This window comes from Chrysemys picta, chromosome 2 (genome assembly GCF_011386835.1).
Source record: "Chrysemys picta bellii isolate R12L10 chromosome 2, ASM1138683v2, whole genome shotgun sequence".
Lineage (NCBI taxonomy): Eukaryota > Metazoa > Chordata > Testudines > Emydidae > Chrysemys > Chrysemys picta.
Genome location: NC_088792.1, coordinates 112,187,136 through 112,205,865, shown reverse-complemented (window position 1 = coordinate 112,205,865; position 18,730 = coordinate 112,187,136). Strand labels below are relative to the sequence as shown.

The window sequence follows — 18,730 nt, the reverse complement described above, 5'->3', positions numbered from 1 at the left end:
TTTGCGTACAGGTAGCCAGGCTGATGTCAATGCAGAGCTGGTTTTATCAGTTTTGGGCAGGCCTCTCAAAACAAATGTTTGCTCCCTCCCACTCCCCTTTCTCTAAATCATAAATAATTCCTATCCACCATGAACTACTGTGCACAATGACAGCCACAGGATTCCGGGAAGGTCAGTGAGAGAGTCTCTTAGGGCTTCCTCTAATTAAACCAATTCATTGTATGTACAAAAGGCTGTGTGGGAAATCTTTGTGTCATCACTAACCCTTTACTCCAGGTAAAACAGAGCCAGCTGTTTGTGCTGATGTCTGTGCAAAATTACCAATATATCAAAAAAAGTTTAAAGAAAAAATTCTCAAAATAGACCAGGGCCTGGGACCCACCAGACCCTCAGCTACTAAAGGATTGTGTGTGTGCATTCTGGTAAATGTTACCACTTACAGTACTCCAGAAGACTGGAAAAGGGCAAATGTAGTGCCAATCTATAAAAAGGTAAATAAGGCCAACCCAGGGAATTACAGACCAGTCAGCTTAACTTCTGTACCCAGAAAGATAATAGAGCAAATAATTAAGCAATCAATTTGCAAACATCTAGAAGAGAATAAGGTGATAAGTAATAGTCGGCATGGATTTGTCAAGAACATATTGTATCAAATCAACCTGATAGCTTTCTCTGACAGGGTACCAAACCTTGTGGACAGGGGGAAAGTGGTAGACATGGTACATCTTGACTTTAGTAAAGCTTCTGATACTGTCTCGCATGACCTTCTCATAAACAAACTAGGAAAATGCAACCTAGATGGAACTACTATAAGGTGAGTGCAAAACTGGTTGGAAAACCGTTTCCAGAGAGCAGTTAACAGTGGTTCACAGTCATGCTGGAAGGATATAATGAGTGGGGTCCCGCAGGGATCAGTTCTGGGTCCGGTTCTGTTCAATATCTTCATCAATGATTTAGATAATGGCATAGAGAGTACACTTATAAAGTTTGCGGACAATACCAAGCTGGGAGGGGTTGCAAGTGCTTTGGAGGACAGGATTAAAATTCAAAATGATCTGGAAAAACTGGTGAAATGGTCTGAAGTAAATAGGATGAAATTCAATAAGAAAAAATCCAAAGTACTCCATTTAAGAAGGAACAATCAGTTGCACACATACAAAATGGGAAATGACTGCCTAGAAAAGAGTACTGCAGAAAGGGATCTGGGGGTCATAGCGTACGTCTTCACTACCCGCTGAATCGGCGGGTAGTAATCGATCGATCCCCAAATGCGCTCCCCGTTGACTCTGGAACTCCACCAGAGCGAGAGGCGGAAGCGGAGTCGACGGGGGAGCCACAGCCATCGATCCCACGCTGTGAGGACCCCAGGTAAATCGATCTAAGATACGTCGATTTCAGATACGCTATTCTCGTAGCTGAAGTTGCGTATCTTAGATTGATCCTCCCCCCCACCGCCCAGTGTAGACCAGCCCATAGTGGACCACAAGCTAAATATGAGTCAACAGCATAACGCTGTTGCAAAAAAAGGGAACATCATTCTGTGATGTATTAGCAGGAGTGCTGTAAGCAAGACACGAGAAGTAATTCTTCCGCTCTACTCTATGCTGATTAGGCCTCAACTGGAGTATTGTGTCCAGTTCTGGGTGCCACATTTCAGGAAGGATGTGGACAAATTGGAGAGAGTCCAGAGAAGAGCAACAAAAATGATTAAAGGTCTAGAAAACGTGACCTATGAGGGAAGATTAAACAAACCCAATTTTTTCAATATGGAAAAGAGAAGACTGAGGGGGGGACATGATAACAGTTTTCAAGTATGTAAAATGTTGTTACAAGGAGGAGGGAGGACAATTGTTTTTCTTAACCTCTGAGGATAGGACAAGAAGCAATGGGCTTAAATTGCAGGAAGGGAGATTTAGGTTGGACATTAGGAAAAAATTCCTAACCGTCAAAGTGGTTAAGCACTGGAATAAATTGCCAAGGGAGATTGGGGAATCCCCATCATTGGAGATTTTTAAGAGCAGGTTTAGACAAACACCGGTCAGGAATGGTCTAGATATTTAGTCCTGCCATGAGTGCAGGAGACTTGACTAGATGACCTCTTGAGGTCCCTTCCAGTCCTATGAGTCTATGATTACACACATTACCTAACAATAATGACCTCATTGATGGGTAGGTTGATATATCTCCATTTAGCAAGGCAGAAGAGTTCATTACACCTTGGTTTTCAACTATGATGAGCATCCACAATCCCGTTTACTTCAGTGGTAGATATGGGTGCTGAACATCTCTAAAAATCAGGCTACAAATAGGGCCCTACCAAATGCACAGCCATGAAAAACGCATCCCGGACCGTGAAATCTAGTCTTTTGGGTGCTTATACCCTATGTTATACAGATTTAATGGGGGAGACCAGTGTTGCTCAAATTGGGGGTGCTGACCCAAAAGGGAGTTGCAAGGGGGTTGCAAGGTTATTTTAGGGGGGTTGTGGTATTGCCACCCTTACTTCTGTGCTGCCTTCAGAACTGGGCGGCTGGAGGGTGGCTGCTGTTGGCTGGGTGCCTAGCTATGAAGGCAGCACCTCGCCAGCAGCAGCGCAGAAGGAAGGGTGGCAATACCATACCATGCCACCCTTCCTTCTGCACTGCTGGCTTTGGAGCTGGGCGGCCGGAACAATCAGTCAGAACTGCTGACTGAGGGCACAGCTCTGCAGGCAGCAGCTCTGGGCTCCCGCCCAGCAGCCGCTGCTCTCCAGCTGCCCAGCTCTGAAGGCAGCACATAAGGGTAACAGTAACTCAACCCCCCACCCTACAATAATCTTGTGACACCCCTCTCCACACAACTCCTTTTTAGGTCAGGACCCCTACAACTACACCACCATGAAATTTCAGATTTAAATAGCTGAAATCATGAAATTTATTATTTTTAAAATCCTGTGACCAAGCAATTGACCAAAATGGACCGTGAATTTGATAGGGCCCAAGCTATAAATGATTTAACTAATTAATCTATTTCTGTGTGCAAAGCAAATAGGGTTTGACCTATGTTAAATCCGATTATTGCTATCCTATTTCCCCTTTCAGGAGCACAAATAAGGGACTCTGATGTAACTGATTCTTCAGCTTTTTAAAACTTAAATTAGAGTTTGGCTAGGGGCACTGTCCAAAGCCATATTCTGATTAGCTAGATGAACCATTTTGATGACATCTCACACATGCATCGAGGGACAAATCCAGTTGTCTAAGGGGAGGGAAGGGAGCCTTTCATCAGGCCACACAGCAGCTGCAGAGCTCTTCCAAAGAGGCTGCCCTAGCCCACTGACTGAAGTAGGCTCTGTGCTGGGAGTATGAGAGAAAGGTGGAAAGGAAGGGAGGTACTACACAACAGCAACAGCTCTCCTGGCTCAACCAGACCTTGAGTCTTCTCCCTCCCCTCCCCCCCCCCACTGAGCTATGCTCCATGCATGGGATACATGTCTCTCATATGTACCTCTGCAGTCACTGCACCAGTTTCACAGCTATCAAGGCAGAGGCAGGATTTGTGCCTAACTCCCAACTGTGCATTGTTCCCCTCCTTGAAAAATAAAAATACTATCCTTAATGCTAAAATCAAATATAAGAGTGCTGTAGATGGTGAGGGTAAAGACAGGCAGCTAGAGGGAATGGGGAGGGCAGGGCACAGGAGGATCACATCACAATTTTACACTCTCCTGGCCTTGGCCTGAAGTGTCAAGCTGACCTTACAGAAGCAGTTTGCGCATATCCGGCCACTTTAAACTCACTTCCTGTTGGAAGCACTAAACTGGGAGCTGTTCAATATACTGTAAAAACAAAATTCAGTCTAAGATGGGATAAAAGTGGCTGCTGAAACCATAACCTACTGATGGAAGGGCAGCTGAACCTTTAGGGATATAAAGGAGGAAAGGTCCAAATAGTATAGGGAACTTTAAAAAGAGAAAGGAAGGTAGGGAAAAAAAAAATATATATATATATTCAAAATAGCAGGGAAAGTGTGTTTATAACTTTTTCCCCAACTATTTTCTCTCATTCTTGTACTATTAACTATTTTCCCCAAAACACACCTGAACTAGGCAATAATGGCCTGCTGAGGCACATCCTGTTGTGGCTTCCAGCTCTATTGAAGAGGGTACAGTGATCATTTTAAAAACAGTGCTATTTTTCATTATTGGAATGTTTAAATCTTTCATCTACAAAAATGTTGTTGGACAAAGTTTGGTGCAAGAGAGCAGAGGACGGTCACTACAGAGTGCACCACAGATACACAAACACACTGGTTATAAATATGCCAAATTCACTGCAGATGTAAGCGGGTGCATTCATTTTGAATTCAAAAATTGCCAGCAGTGAATATAGGCCAATGCTTGTAGAACTGTCTACATGACATGAAGGATAACTTTGGAAATGTGAGTAGTTCAATATACAATGGCTTTGCTGCTATGGAGTTCTAATTTAATGTTTCTCTATCAATAATAGATGACCAGCTACTTTTGGCTTGTTAACAGGTCTTTACAATAACTTTGACCTTCCCAGTTTATTAAAGGCTTTGGAATCTCCTGTGGTTGAACTTGGTTGTTTGTTTGTTTGTAGGTTTTGATTTACACTTATCCTTAGGGATGATCTGGCCGTTGAAGAACAGGCTATTATGGCAATACAACAAATTAGATATTGTTCAGTGTTTTTATTGTTATGGTTCTTCACAGTTGTTCATAAAAGTGTACTTCAATAGATATTTCAAAGACCAAAAAATAGGCCCACGGTAAGGGGAAATTATTTAGTCCTTTTGAAAGCCATGTATCTGAATGTTAACAAAAAAAGTGACTATACAGTAGAGGGAAACAAAAAATATATATATCTGTTTGTGAAATGTAGTATTACAAAAATGTTCTTGATAAGCAGATCTCATAGATTCGTAAAATAATTAAGTGATCCTTTTGAAACATCATCCAGAAATGAAAAACTTGGACTCTGTCATTCTATCAGTTCCTTACCTAAGTTTCCTTATATAGGTGTTTTGTTCTTATGATATACTGAAAAATAAAATTACAGAAGACTCTGGATGGTTAAATTGATTGATAATCCATTACCAATTCCCTTCTCTGCCATGTGCTTCCTGTGTGACCTTGTGCAACTCACTTAGGGTATGTCCTCACTGAAGAGTTAGCCCAGGCTCTTACTCAGATGTTATCCTTAACTCTCCACCCATCCTCACACAAAATTCCTCACCCACATTAACTGGTGCTTTAAACCCAAGCTAACGGAGAAGGCTGGGTGGGGGTTAGAGCTTGAGTTCCACTTTCACTCAGGCTCATAACCCATCCACTATGCTGTGAGGATTCAGACTAAATCACTGGAGTGCTGACAGTCTTCCAATGCCTTCCTACAACTCCCCCAACTACCCAGAAAGACAGACAAGTTCTCCCACACTTCACTTAGAAAGAATCATAGAACAGATCAGCTTACCACAGCTCTAAAGAACCATGGAATATGCCCCCAGAAGTCTTAGCAACATACACAGGGGTGCATAGTATTTGTGAGGACACAGCAACTTGGGCAGGGCTTTACAGTGTGGTTGCTCACATCCAGATTAGGCCAGCCTAGATGTTGATCATCCAGGCTAACTCTCCAGTGAAGACACATCCTTAAACTAGCTGAGCCTCAGTTCTCTCTCTGAAAAATGGGGATAGCACTCCCCTACTTCACAGGGATGTTGCGAGGATACATTAAAAAGACTGTAGGGCACTCAGATACCATGGTGATGGGGACCATGTAAATACCCAAAATGGATAATACGGTAAAGAGCCATATCCATCTAAATACTTGTTTCATATTCAATCCATGATAACAGTAGCTGAAAGTTATTACCAAACAATAGCTTTAAGGTGGCCTCTCTTTAAATTAAGTTGATGGTCTCTGACCAGTTTCACTACTTGGAAATCTCAGGGGAGAAACCAGCAACTGAACAGACATGGGGACTCAGTTATTCGCTGATACTTAGAGGTGAGCTCACCAGATTAGACACACATTTGTAGGGCAACCTAGGAAATTTTGAATTTGTCTTTTCCTGTTCTGTGGTGAGGTAAGGTTGGTCAATCTACAGGCTCTCAATACCACATCTTTCGTGCACATGAAAATAATTTAAAATTGAAAAAGAAAAAAAATAATTTAGTCTCCTCCTGTCTGTGGTGCAGGAAGCCTCTTCATCCATCTCTGTCAAAAGCAGGAAGGCAGAACTCTGTACTTGGTGTTCAAGAAAGTTTTAGCCGGGAGGCCTGGCTTCTACACCAGCAGATGCTTCAAAAGGACATGTCCAGGCTCAAGGGTATGGCAAGAAATCCGCAACATACAGGACATACTAGGTGCGGGGGAAGTATGCTGCTGCTTTTCAAGGGAATAATAAAATGTGCTCAGCAGTGCATCCTTCTGAGCCTACCTGAGGTAATGTACCCTGTGCCAGGGCTCTAATATTATATATGTGACTTGCCACTTTCCTTTCACCCCTCTGTGCAACTGCATCAGGGAAAGGTAAGATTTCACCTGCAATAGGGAGCATAAATATATCATGAAGCATTTGACACAAAATTAAGTAATTCTACTATGATTTATATAAAAGTCTACCTCAAGTAGAACGTGTAGTTTTATTCTTAAAAAGTGCTGTAAAAATGACCTCATAGGGTCTTTCAACATTTCCCATTTCACAAGTGCTCAGTTTACAAGTTCAAAGATTACTGGTAGCCCTGCAAACTCAAACTGGGATTTGAAAGTCAAACCAGGTTCTTTCCTCCTCACACACAATCCTCAGTTATAAATATCTGGCTGGCCAAATTAAGCCCTCAGTGACACCTGTGCTACCCCAGGGCTACAAAACTGTACAAAACTGTACAACTTTAGTATACTGTGAGATTGCACAGGTATAACTGACTAGCCCTGTAATTGAAACTTAGCAATTCTGTTGCTGGTACACAAGAAGGAACCTCTGCCCTAATAACAAAAATCAAAAGTAAAAACTTGCTTGGTCACTAAAGTTAGCCTATATGACTGAACCCACACGGTGCAGATCTGCGAGTGAAAAATGGAGCTTACTTACTGTAACAGAGGATATTTGAGATGTGTGGTCCCTACTGTATTCCACACATAGGTACACATGCACGCCATGCACCCAAGTTTGGAAATTCTTCAAAGCAGCATCCATTGATCCATACATGCACAGTAGTTCCCCTCATGCTCCTCACCAAGGGCATGAAAGGCAGTGCCAGTTAACTCCTCTCCAGTTCCTTCTCTTACTGCAATCCAATCGGATATGAAGCAGAGGGGATGGAGGGCGGGTAGTGGAATACAGATAGGGCCCACACATCTTAAAGAACCTTCAATTACAGTACGTAATCTCCATGTCTTCTTCGAGTGATGGTCCCTATGTGTATTCCACACATGGGTGACTGGAGGAGGGTGCGAGGAAGGTGGAAGCAGAGTTGCTTATAGTACTGCCATTCCTACAGCTGTATCTGCAGTCACTGCTTGCGGGGATAGTCAACAGATGGACCACAGGCCAAATCCAGACCACCAGACACTTTTGAACAAATCTCAAGATCTTTTTATTTACTTGTTACTATTTTTTTAAAAATATTTTCTCTGGAGTTTGGACCTTGACTATACCTTAACCAAGAAATTTGGACCTTGACAAAAAATAATTGACTTCTCCTGGACTAGAGCGTAGTGTGTCTCACCCATGTGGACAGAATTCCAAGTTGCTGCCCTGCAGCAGCACACCTGATAGGGATGAGGAAAGGCAGCCTGTGCTTGCGTGAAGTGAGCTGTAATACCCCCAGGAAGGGGAATTTTTTGGTATTTTGTAACATTTTAAGATCCCCCTGAAACCCACTTAGAAATCCTCTGGGAGGATATGGCTTGCCCATGCGAACTTTCTGCTATGGCAATGAAGAGGAGGAACTGGAGACGCATCAACCCACCCTGCGTTTTATGCCTTTGGTCAGGAACATGAGGGGAGTTACAACTGTGATTTTGCGGGTCAATGGACACGTCTTTGAAGAATTTGCAGACTCAGGCACATGGTGCACACACATACCCACATGTGGAAAATACATAGGAGCCATCACTCAAAGAAGAAGGGGCTATTTTTGCATAGTTACTTTTCAGAGTAAACCATAATTTAAATAAATATGTGTGTAGTTTTGAGGGAGCAATGGAAGATGTTGCAATGAGCAACAACAGTGGCATGGAGAATATTACAAAAACCAGACTGTTCACTGAAATATTAAAGGACAGAGAAAACATATTATTGAACTAGAAAAACGCATTATGCAAAGATGGACAGACTACTTCAATAAACAAATAGAGCATTTTGCAACAGATTATTAGGGGTAGTTTTGTCATGACAGATTTAGAGGAATACTATGAATTTGTCTTGTGGGTAAATTATTTAAAAGTTGTAGATCCAGGCCTGAGCTTCCTTTTACTGGCAATATTTTAAGGGTAACTTACATCCAACAAGTATTCAGATTGTTCCTCAGAAAAGTCCATCTCAGCTGTTGTAATTATTTTTCAGTGATGACTTGCTTTTTACCAAGAAGGTCTAATTGAGCTTCAGTGGCTTTCTCTTACTCAGATTTAGACAGTGCTTCAAGCCCAGGTAAGGAAGCTTTTGATCTAACCATTAAACCATTTAACAGTTAGCAATTTTTAAAACAACTATATTTAATGTAAAAAGTAGCATTTAAATCTATTTAAATGGTCAATTATCAGATTTTCTGTCCTGGCTTTGTGCTCCAGCATTTTATAATTGAAAATAATCCAGATTTGAACTAAATAAAAGATTTTGCTAATCTCAGCATAGTCCCTAATCCATATTTGCTTATATTAATGATAGATGGTATCAGTATATAAAAATTAAAACTTTTGACTAGTAGTGCCTGAAACACACATTTTAAAATACAATACCATGATTATCCTAATGTCAAAAGGACAAATAAATTTGGACAATTCAGCTTTTAAATAACAGGGAATTTTTAATTTGATTCAAGGATATGACTTGTTCCATTCTATAATGTTCTATGTAACTGAAGTTCAAATAATCAAAGTTGATCTGTAACTCAATGTGAATGATTTCTCAGGAGTTGGAGAGAGAGCTACGTCTCTGCTGGTGAACGGGGACATGCAGGTTAAAAACGCCAACAGTCGCTGAATGTGTTCAGTTACTCTGGAGCCTACTCACTGACTGGAAAGAGAACCCAATCAGCACCAGTATTTTGGCGGCAGTTTTTTTTCAGCATGACTTTAAAGCGCTCTGATTAGAATATGTGCCAAACCACCACCACCCTCTTTCCCCTCCCTCCAGCCCCACGAGGCAGACTCTGTCCACCAATGAAATAGCTGAGATACTTCCTGTCATCAGAGGTGCATGGTAGAGCTTTGTGGTGCAATTTACTCCACACCTGCCTATATTCTGGATATATCCTGCTTCCAACACATTCACATACCTTCTGTGAGTGTTATTAGGAGTGATGCACATGCATCAAGAGAACATTTTCTAGCCCTCTGGCTGGAACACACTTTCCTGGAGTTTTTGGAGGACATTCCAGTTGGCCCTGAGTAGTCAAGTTACAGAAGCATTCTTCCAGGACCAGCACTGTCTGAACCATGAAGATCCCACCGGATTCACAGTTCAGCTAGAGAGCTGTGACTACTAGCATAAGATGGCAGTGGATACAGAGGAAGATCTCTTCTGCTCCTCACACAACACGTTAACTTCTCCTTCACTATAAGGTACAAGACACTGATCAGCCCAAGGAAGCACCAACCCTGCTTGCAGCACACTAGCATACTATGTTGCTTTCTTTTGGACATGTTGAGAAAAGATGGCTAAAGAACTGACTGCAAAAGTTAATTGTTCTGTTTCCCTCCCCTACTGTGCTATGGTTTTCTCTCCTCTACCTGCAGCTTTGTGTGAGTTGAGCACATGCCAAAACTGTTAGTCTCACATCAAGGGCCTTATGTACTACAATAAGTCACAAAGCCATACGGATCCTGAAGGCTGCACCACATGTTAAGGTGGACACTCACACCTACACCATACAAGGTTAAGGTAGAATGCCATACCTTGCCAGCCCATATAAATTACTTACGGGAAGTTAGCAAGAATGACAATGAGGAGAGGTTATAGGGATGGATTATCTGGACAGCCCAAAAGCAGATAGGACACAGACAGAAGCAAGAAGTTGGGGGTGACACTGCTACATTCAAACAATACACAGGGAGAAAGGAGGGCACAGGCTAGGTGGCTCTAGGGAAGTACTCTGTTAGAGGCCTGGATTCACATAAGGCAGACAAAACTGAAGTTCCGTTGAGGAAAACCCTACCCACATTAGCAGAATACTCAGGAATGACCAAGGTTTACCAAAGACAGACCCTCATATCCCCAGGAAACAGAACACTTGGGCACAGTGTCTATTTTGGGGTGATAACCCCTATTAGTCTGCCTCGCCTCCATTCCATGGGCCCTCTGCCTTGGAGGACAGAGGGTCCATGATGATCCCATTCAGGAGATACCTGGTTTCATCCAAAAAAGAAATGTGTACCACAACTAGGGTCTTACCTACTGCTATGGTATCAGACAATGATGGAGTCCCCACAGCAAAGGGGAAAACTCAAATAGCTGATTAGTAGGATTAGATGTAGACGGAGTTATTTTCAGCCCTGGAGGCTGAGTCGAACTTTCCCCAAGTCTTGGGTTCTTCAGTGAATGCCTGGCCTTTCGGGCTCTCTCTCAGAAGTGACACCCATTGAATATTGCTTAATCTATTATCTATCCTTTGAGAGACAGAGTACAAGGACTGACCTGACTTGACGGATGGCATGGTGAATTATCAACTGTTTGACCACACTGTCAGCCTAGACCTGGTGTGTGAAGGTGGGGCCCCATATGGCAACTAACAGTGTAAACACCAACTGCACACCCTCCAGAGTGAACTTGTGTTTGTTGGAAAACCACTTTTATTTTTACAAAGTCCTGGGCTGTTCAGTCTCCTGCAGTCTAAACATTCAATACTTTCCTAATGGGTGATCAGGGAGACTGGTTTACTGTCAATTGCACAATACCTACATGTCTGGGTTGGGGAAGGTGGAGGCATAAGGACTCAAGGGACTAAGATGGTCTGTTGGATGTATTACAGCAAATAAAACTAAATTGGATTTCTGATGTTTCAGGGTTTTGAACTGGTTACTATAACCAGAGAGGCTCTATGCTCCAGTATAAAGTAGGCAAGAAGAAGGTGATTGATATGTGAAAGAAAGTCACTCAATCATCTAGCAGTGTTACCAACTTTTGCCTTTAAGGCAGTGGCTTGTTCAAACTTTCTGTTAGTGTCTCACTCCAGCAATGGTTGAAGCCTATTATCTTCACCACATGCATCAGATAACTTTTCAAATAATGGACAGCGTAGTTTTCTGGCCTGACTCCCCCGTATTCTAAAGGTTAACAAGGTTTCACCCTACTGCCCTGAATGGCGCTTTTACTCAGTCATGCTGCTATACTCAGCCATCAACAATTATTTTGGAGTGACTTGATTCAGATGTTGGTGTCCACCAACTGGGTTTGGAGGAGGGGTTTCTTAAGGACATAATCTTGGCATTTTTTCTTCTCCATTATTTGCTATCTTATGTCTATTGTCCTTTCAAGAATGAACAAGGCTGTGAGCCATTCACCCCATTTTCAAATAGAAAGCAAATTGGTATTAGCAAATTGGTCTGAAGCAAGCAGAGCCTTAACATATGTTTGAAACACTTTAGAGGATGTGATATCTGGGAGTTATGGAGAGTTCTTCTGTGGGGTTTACCGCCCATCAGGCTACACGCCGAGCAGCAGACTGAAAGCTTCATTGTTGCAGGTCCTCACACACTCCACTACAGCAGTATCTTTTTAGTCAGAATGCATTTGTGACCCAAACCCTGGCAATAATTGTATCATCTCCATGATGGAAGAGCTGGCCTACAGTTAGTTATCTTCTACCTCATGAGGGACTTGGTGGCAAAAATACCTGGTCTGATGCAGATAAGACCCTATCAGTCCCCTAGAGGCTTAATTTATCTAAGACTGAGTAGAGGGTTTGTTTTATAAGTGGAGAAGGGCTGGGGAAGAGAAGCAGTTTCCTCCACATGTAGCTAAAGTTAGGTCTTTATCCACTGACCCTCTTTACAATACAAGGATAATATTTTCAGAGGTGCCTACATCTCATTTACAAAAAAGGCTTAAGACTGGATCTAAAGAGCTATTTATGCACCACTGATATTCTCAAACCCACTGCTCAGCTGCTACCTAACCATGTAGGCACCCTAAATTTCTACCAGTAGACATATGCATTAGCCACCTAAATCCTGATGCCACCTCAAAGCTGAATAGCTGCTCAGAGCCCTAGCACAAGGCAAAGCAACATAGTTTTAAAACCAGGCATTCCACTGCCTCTGGCACCAGCTGTCATAGGCCTTGTCTATACTACCAAGTTTTGTTGCCAAAAACTGCCTTTTGGCAACAAAACAGCAAGAGCGTACACACGACAATGGGACTTTTGTCGCAAAAAACGCCCAGTTTTGACGACAAAAAGCTTCCACCCCTACGAGAGATGTGTCTCTTTTACCCTCCCTTTATTCTTGACAAAGAGCCAGTGTAGACACTGCGGATTGTTTTGTCGACAGAACTAGCTTCCGTCAGCATCCCACAATGGCTGCCCTGAGTGCTCTACTCACTGTTTTGATCTCTGCTGCCATGCAGGCATATGCCCCTCCAGAAAAATGTGTGTGCTGCTCCATTTGGGGAGCAAACAGAGAGCAAATCATTGGAATGCTCCTGTTCTGCCCTGCACTAGGAACACAGCAGCAGGCAGACTGCTGCTGCAGGGGGAGGGGAACAGACTTGTGCTGCTTTGCCATTCCTCAACAGGGAGAACTCACAGAACTACTCATGATGCTGCTCTAAGCAGCTGAGGGGGCCGTGGGAGAATCCCGAGAGAATCCCAAGATGAGCAGCGATCAGCTCTTCCTTCCCACAACACTGCACTGTGGGATACATACCCACGGTGCATCGCTCACCCTATCGATGATGGTGTCCACAATGTGGACAAGATCTGTCGACAGAGGGAGCAAGCGTGAACATTTTGGCAATTTTTGTTTTGTCAACTTTTGGGTGTTGACATAAGTTTTGTCAACAAAACTTGGTAGTGTAGACAAACCCATAGATGCTCTTACAGTACAACTACTGGATGATGCCTTGCACAAGAGGGAATGGCCCAGAATATCCAGTAGCCCAACAGTTTTGACCTTCCTTTGAACTGTGGGAGACTCAGAGTTGAATTCCCACTTTGGAGCAGGTACTTGAAGCCAGGTTTCCCACTTCCTGGATGAGTGCACTAAGCATTGGACTAGTGCAAGGGGTGGGCAAATTACGGCCCACGGGCCGCATTCGGCCCGCAGGATTGCCACCCCCGTGGCCCCACGCTGCTCCCGGAAGTGGCCAGCACCACGTCCCTGTGGCCCCTGGGGGAGGAAGGGAGAGGGGGGCAGAGGGCTCTGTGTGCTGCACTCGCCTGGCCAGGAACGGGGAACCGCAGCCAATGGGCGCTTCGGGGGAAGTACCCATAGGCGAGGGCAGCATATGCAGCCCTCTACCCCCAGGGATGTGGTGCCGGCCACTTCCGGAAGCGGTGCGGGGCCAGGGCAGGCAGGCAGGGAGGGAGCCTGCCCTGGCCCCGGTGCATGTCACTGCCACCCCGGAGCCACTCCAGGTAAGCGGCACCTGCACCTGGAACCCCTCCTACACCCCAACTCTCTGCCCTGAGCCCCCTGCTGCACCCCTCCTGCACCCCAACCCTCTTCCCTGAGCCCCTTCCTGCACACCACACCCTCTCCCGCACTCCAACCCCCTGCCCCTGCCTACAATTTTCCCACCCAGATGTGGCTCTTGGGCCAAAAAGTTTTCCCACCCCTGGGCTAGTGCATAGCCTGGGGTGGGTCTCTCAATCTCTCCTGTTGAAGCTGTTCTACTTTGTATAAATAATTAAATATTCATGGCTCGGAGAGACCGTCACACTGCAGCCCAGTGCTCAGTTAGGGCATTTACTTCATCTATGACAGACTTGAGTTCAAATTGGGAATCAAACCTGGGTCTCCTACATGCCATGTGAATGCCCTAGCCACCAGGCCAGAAAAGTGCCTAAAGTAAGTCACATCTAACTTCAAGAGAGGGTTTACAGCTGAGAGTCCCAAGCAGGGGAGACACTTAAGGCCTAGATCAATGGGAGTTAGGGACCTAAATACCTTTGAGGGTCTAGGTCATAAGCCCTGCCCTTTTCCCTATATTTTGTTCCTGGTTAACTTAGGTGGCTTCCCATTCAGCTTGCTGGCTTCTGAGGATCTCAGAGGTGTCTAATGCTTTCCAGACATCATATGGGGAGCCTGGGTCCCTAACTCAGGGCTAAGAATCCAACTAGGTGGCAGGGCCCTAGAAGTTAACAGTTGCAACGCCTAAGATCTAGCCCTTAGGAACCAAAGTTTCACTAAAAGTCAATGGAACTTAGGCTCAAAAGTAGCTAAATCACTTTTGAAAATGGGATTAGGTGCTCTTGAGGATTCTACCCTCTCTCCTGCAATATATCTGCAACCTAAAGCAGCTAGTGCCCCATTTAACTTCCACTACCCACACCAAGCCTTGGGGCATCAAAGCCCTCAAGCCATGGTTTAGCTATTAGCCTGGAACCAAGCAGCCCAAAATCCACGTACATTTCACTGGATAGTCACAGGAAAACAATTTTTGATAGTGTTTAGGGTGACTGAAGCTTACAATGAATTTTGTGTATTCGACATTTAGGCCTAAATCTAATCTTGGTCTCACTGGAGTCACTTCAAATAGTTTGGGCCTTTTTCTAAATATAAAAGAGGCTTTCTGCTCTCCTAGCAGCAGTTACCATCACTCCAAATTCAGCTACAGATTTAAAAGGAAAGTGCCATTTTCTCATCTCTCCACCCTCAAATTAACTTCAGCAAAGCAACAGACAAGCCCAAATGGGTGGGGACTTGCCCCCAACATTCAATTTCACAACACAAAAATTGATGATGTTGCTGAGGGCAATAATCTTTGATTAAGGATAATGGCTTGGGGCCAAATGTGGCAACGATTTAGGGACAATAGGGCTTGTGAAGGTGGGCTAGTCTGGTCCACAGGAAGCACCCAAGCAGTATATCTGGCCAGGGACTGATGTTATGCTAAGTTTACTACTTAAGAAAAGCTGCAGCTTGTTTTTCTTCCCAGTCATTCATTCTCATAAAAAGAAAGAACTAGTCTGTTGCTGGGTCCTAGCCTACAAACCCTTCACTTCCGCAATTGTATTTTTTTAAATTGAATATAAATCAGGAAAAATTAAGCCATTAAGATTTTCTTTGCCACATAGGCAAGCTAAAAACAGTTTAGCAAATGACCAATTTCACACACACGGGCAGCAAATCTAAGCTATCAAATAATGGAATTTGATATTGCTGAAGAAACTGCACACGAGGAGCTTGTTGATCAGAAAAGGGGGACACTATTTCTGCCTGTAATAGGAATGAAACCTAGAAAGATTAACAAAAGCTCCCATTGGTGTGAAACAGCTTATGGCCTGTAACTGTGCTTCCATTTTTTCATTAGAATTAGTACTAGAAAGGAGCTGTGTGTATAAAGTATTTTAGGCCTCAGACATCTCAGGTGATTACATTACAAAAGGTATAGTTACTTTTGTATTAATATCACATACCGTTAAGAGTCCAAATCCTGTTCAACTTTTAGGAGTTTGTTTTCACAGTGAACATTAAGAGCTCCCCTGTCACAGGGAAGATGCAAGGAGGTGGTAAAGCTGAACAAAAAACACAAACAGCTAGAGAGAGAAGCTCAACACGTTAAGGTCTCTGGGCTAGCAATTTTAGGGGTCTCTCCAGTAGCTACAGTTCTAGAGGCGCTACCAATGGTGGGAGTATAGCACCATGATTTCACCACCATGTTATCTAGACCATCTCTGAGCAAAATTAGATGGCACAATTGTACAAATGCCTGCAGGCACTGTACACTAACATTCCCTCTCTCCACCCTCACATTGCTAGCACCAGTGAAGAATAAAATGGCTACTGCAAATATAGCCTTAGGGTTCAGTTATCATGCTTTGATATTCTAGAGCAATAGCTGTAAAGGGATCTAGATTTTAATTTTTTTTTTAAATTAGGGAAAAGAGTACCAAAGATTCTTCTCAAGGGGACAGCTTAACTGGTGGATATATGTCTAATTATCTTTGATAGATACACCCATAAAGGAATATACCAGTGGTTCTCAAACTGTGGGTTGCGACCCCAAAGTGGGGGTCGCAACCCCCTTTGAATGGGGATGCCAGGGCTGGCTTAGACTTTCTGGGGCCCACGGCTGAAGCCTGAGACTCACTGCACAGGGCTGAAGCCAAAGCCCGAGGGCTTCAGCCCCAGGCAGCAGGCCCCCTGCTCAGAATGGTGAGGCTTGGGCTTTGGCCCCCCCACCCAAGAAGTGGGGCATGATGCAATGAAATTTGAGAACCCCTGGAATACACAAATTCCCAAATGGAGTGTGGTTGAGGATATCCACTTAGTGCGCAAGTCCCAGTAGATTGTACACAGGCCACCCCTTTGTGATTTTCTTTTCATGACTGAGATCCCCAAGCTCATCTGCCATAATGGTAGAGTTCCCTAGATGATAATGTGGGAAACTAACTTCCATACAGACAACCATACAATGTAGACTAACTCAGGATTTAACTGCTCTCAGAATTAGGGGAGTGTCCTATGTGGTTCTTGGCTGAACACATGCAGATGTACATACTCTGGTTCTTACTTTTGGACTGCAATTGAAGATTTTGGAGTGCGGGAGAGAGAAGATAAGACCACACTCTTGTCTTGACTAGCACATTAACTCCTCCAGAGAGAGGCCAGTGCTATTCTTTAGGCCAAAGAACTTCTTCCATTGGTTCACCCCCAATCAATAGGCAACTTGACTGAGTTTAAGGGAATATCACAGCATATGTGAAGATCTTGTAAGGGATAGCCATCCTTTCTCCTCACTTGTCACTACAATAGCTCCTTACATTCTCTTTTTCCTCTATTTTCTTAGGTCATGTAGACACACACAACCTGCAAGAGAATGCAGGAGGCTAAAGCACCAGGGATACAGTTCAATTAGCCATAGGAAAGAATTTCAGATGTCAAGTTGTTTTTACATCCCTCAGCCACATTTTCTTTGATTTCATCAGAATTTCCAGTCTCAACCAACAGAACGATCTGGGGGAAAAGACACAGTATTTGAAATGAACTCTATTTCTGTGGTAGATTTATATACCGAACAACCGAAAGAGCTGAGTTGATCTCACTGAGGGTCTAGATCTGTTGGAAAGTTATTTTGGAAGTCTTCTTGTTGGGAACACTTCAGTTTGGAAAGACAAGGTGCCAGTTCAACATAGGATTTTTAGTAATAGGCCTAAGCAATAATCTGACTTTTAATTGGGGGGGGGGGGGAGGGGAAGGGGAGAGGAAGCATAAGCTTGCTCTAAGGCAGCTGTGGCACCATCTGAAAGCTTTGGGATTTCAACTCCTTTCGATTTGGATATAGTTGTAGATCCTGAATACAGTCTGCCCAGAGTCTCTTCTAGGACAATATTCAGGTGTCCATGGTTACTGCTGGATAGGCTAACAGTCTCTTTCATATCACTGACCATGAGGTATTGATGACTCAGCTATAGGTCATGGCAGCAATAGTGAAGAGTTAAGCTCAAATAGCTCATTCTCCCTTTCAAATCCTACAGTGCACCCAACTGCTATTATTAGATAGCCGTTCATCTGCACCAAGCACACTCACAGGCTTAGGGTTCCATTGTTTCTAATTTGTCACTGGTCCTTTGGATGCATGTCAAGGTGTAGAGGCAATGGACCACATTGCAACCCGTTCCAGTATTTAGATTGCCCATTTCTTCTAAATTTGCTTTTCCTTGCAGCTAGAGGATGCCATGTGTTCTGGTGACCTAGATCTTAAGATCAGTCCTGCTAAAACGGAGCTCAGAATGGTGAGCTGGAGAGAGACATCCTTCAGCTATGACAAGTTACATCAGCTCCCTCAAGTGTGGATATAAGGTCAGTTTTTTGGGTAGGCTCCTCATGACACCAGGACATCCAGGAGAAATGAGTGTCTATCTTCCTTACTGGTAGCTGGGAGAGGGATTATATCTTCTCGCCACTGGAGTTCTTGTGCCACTGCTCCATGAATTTGTCACTTTGATTAGATTATTGCAATGCTCTACCTTATTTTTCTCTCACACAACTTCAACTAGTGCTGACAGCATCTTCCTGCTTAGTTTGTGGTATGTCCTGTGTGAAGGACATGACATGTCATGGCCTGTACTAGGTACCTGTTTGAATGTGATTCAAAGTGGTGTTTTTTGATTTACAAAATCCTGCATAGATTTGGTCCTAGTTAAATTAGAGACAGCTGTCCCTGTATGCACCAGCCTGAATTGAGAACCCATGGAAGACTTCTGTGAATAGTCCCAGTATTTTAACTATTTGGCAGGGAGTTCCTTAGCTCCAGAATTTGCTTTTAACGATAATTCAAGGTTAAATTTGTTACTTTGATAATACTAATTATCACATTTCCTCTCATGATACAACTT

At 43.6% G+C, this 18,730-nt stretch overlaps 1 protein-coding gene across 4 annotated transcripts in view; it reads right to left on the bottom strand.

The window, feature by feature from the left end:
- The window catches only part of RPRD1A (regulation of nuclear pre-mRNA domain containing 1A), a 71,280-nt gene that overhangs the window by 13,446 nt on the left and 39,104 nt on the right, over positions 1-18,730 (bottom strand). The gene's annotated exons all lie outside the window — the stretch shown is intronic.